This window comes from Macrosteles quadrilineatus, unplaced genomic scaffold, assembly GCF_028750875.1.
Source record: "Macrosteles quadrilineatus isolate MER2022 unplaced genomic scaffold, UCM_ALF_1.0 Scaffold_1__1_contigs__length_201487025, whole genome shotgun sequence".
NCBI classification, from domain to species: Eukaryota; Metazoa; Arthropoda; class Insecta; order Hemiptera; family Cicadellidae; genus Macrosteles; species Macrosteles quadrilineatus.
The window spans coordinates 144,552,231-144,555,273 of NW_026542594.1; positions in this window are offsets into that span (position 1 = coordinate 144,552,231).

Below are 3,043 nucleotides of genomic sequence, written 5' to 3' on the forward strand. Positions count from 1 at the left end.
ACATCAACATCAACTTGACGGTTTTTGTTTTTGATGCTTTGTTTTTTGTTTATTTTCAATTCTCTACAATCACAATGTCAGTGGTTGGTTAGTTGCTAAGCAACCAGTGTTCCCACTCTTAAAATCAAAATATCCCACAAGCTTAAATTTTACTTTTTTGTCTGTCACTGAAATCTCATCCTAGTACTTCGTACTTTCATATACTGTAAGTCTTTCTTTTTGAGTCGGTCGTCATGGAACTCATTTTACAAGTATTATTTTCCATTGACGGTTTAAACAGATTCTGGCTGTAACATAATAATATAAAATAAAAAAATCAAATATAAAACAGGATACGTATATGATACCATAGATAAAACCATAGATAAAACATAAAACATAAACATACAATACAATACAATACAATATTCTTTATTGTTCATTCGTTAAGAATTACAATAGTGTCAATACAATAGTGAATTGTATGTGTTAATTTCCATAATTTTCGTAAAATTCCTTTATTGTGTAGAAAGGTCTTGCGATTAGCCACTTCTTCAACTCCTGTGTAGCTTGTTGCCATGCCAGTCAGGTCTCTCAGGTAGTCAGGTAGATGGTTCCTCAGTTTGCAGCCGGTGTAGGAAGGTTGTTTTCCCAAAGAGTTGTTCGGTGAACTGGTAGGGCAAATTTGGATCCATGACGGGTGTAGTGGTGCAGGTCTTGGTTTCTTGGGGGGTTTATTTCATCCACATACTTTATGGTTTCAAGTACGTAGAGAGACACCACTGTGAGGATTCCTAGGTTTGCTAATGCTAGTCTGCAAGTCTGTGGTGGGACAAGGTTGGCGGGGGCTCTTATGGCTTTCTTTTGAAGAACATGGATTCATATTATTCATTCTGATAGCCCCTGGACTACGAATAATGACTTATATAGGCTTACCTCCGTCAGTAGTCCAAAAACTTTTGGACTACTGACGGAGGTAAGCCTATAAGTCAACATGGATTCGATTCATATTTTTAGTTGAAGTTCATCCCCACACTGTCAAGCCATATCTAATATGCGACTCTACCAGTGCGAAGTAAGCTGTTTTGGCCACAGGATAGTCCGCCTATGTAGTTTATTCTTCTGACGACATATATTCCGGCACTGATTTGTTTGCTTAGGTGGTTGATGTGCTCTTTCCATGTTAGTTTGTTATCAAGGATAACACCGAGAAATTTTGTATGGTTTTCTATTGTTACATCCTCTAATTGAGGGACTATGTCTTTTTTCTTATTGAAATTCAGAGTTGTAGTTTTTGTGGGGTATATTGCTAAGTCATTGTTCATTGAGTAGAGGATGGATGGCTTTATTTAGGATCGATTTTGAATTAAGGTACAGGCTTTGGGCTGTGTTGTCCTTGATCAACATGGTTGTGTCATCTGCATACATGATTGCAACAGCATTTTCACTCTCAATTAGTTTGGGGAAGTCATTAGTCAATAGGATGAATAGAATCGGGCCTAATACAGAGCCTGGTGGAACTCCTCTTGTCAGAGCTTGCTTTTTGAAGATTTGATACTCCCTTGGACACTACATTTCTTTGAAAATAGAGATCAATGTCATATATGTATATTATATGTTTCCGTTAGCACGATAACTTGAGCAAAACTGATCCGATTTTGAATTAAATTCGGTATAAATGTGTAAACCTACATTTATTCGAACGAGTTACACTTACTTTTTGTCTAGGATTTTTTCATTATCAGCAAGTTTGGTTGGTTTGGTTTGGTTATGACAGTTTAATTTGATAATTAAAACATTATCAAATTGAATTTGAGCCATTTATAGTTTTGTTTTATGAAGAGAAATATATTTTCGAAAACCATCATTAGATTTTTCATTATCAGCAAGTCTGGTTATTTTGGTTAGGTTATGACAGTTTAATTTTATAATTAAAAGTTACAAAATTGAATTTGAGGCATTCATAATTTTATTTTATGAACAGAACAATTTGTTCGATTTAAAACATTATAGTCAATCATAAAAGGCTCCAAATGACACTGTTGGCAAAACTAATCCTGAAATTAAAATTGTGCGCCCCGGCCCCTGGGCTTTTCCCTCCCACTACCCCACCATCTAGCCGGTCCTAAACCTATATATCTAATTCCGTAAGCCCAAAATTTTACAATGAAATTGTGAGCGAACGGGAGGCCGTAGAAAGCTGGGAGAGGTCTCATTTTAAAGGTCTGGGCATGAAATTATGGAGAAAATTATTCATTTTTCTTAATTGTGCACCAAAAAGTTGCTACGGAATAAAATAATTCACATTTAAATAGTATGGGAATTTAGGTCATGTCTGCTTTGTTTACTTTAAAACATGTGGTTTAACTTTATTTAAAGCATATGGTAATATGTAATGTCATTACTGTAATATGTGTACTATTTATAAAGCTGAAATAAACTTTTCCCTAAATTTAAGGGTCTGGATTTAATGAAGTACGATTGGTTGTGTAGGTATGTCTGAAATAAGTGTAAAGTTAGAACTAATTACTGGAGTAGGCAAAGGGGACATATTTTTCATGCCAAAAATTGAACTAATATCTACAGATCCTAATATGCCGTTTAGGTTTACAAGGATTCAATTCCCATTGCAAAAAGCTTTCACTATTATTATAAATTAAGTGCAAGGCCAAACCTTCACAAAAGTTGGCATTTATATGAAAAAACCAGTGTTAACATACACAAATGTTAAACGATAATTCAAGGTAGGGTAACCCATGAGACTAATACATTAAATTTATACAAAATAGTTACTAGAATATACATATACGGGCTATTATTGCCCCTACAAGCCACTAGTATTAACCAATTCACAATAACATAACATAAATTGTTTTACAGCAGTGTTACAAGTGAATGGATTGGGAAGTGCTATTGAAATGGTCTTAATATCCTAGTTTAAAAATGGGTTCCCAAAATGAATGTCAATATGTCAATGTCTGCATATCAACAAAATAATAGTGTTTTTGTTTTTGCGAAAAAAGCTTACCTTTTCTAACACACTATTACAGAGGCGCTGGTTTAA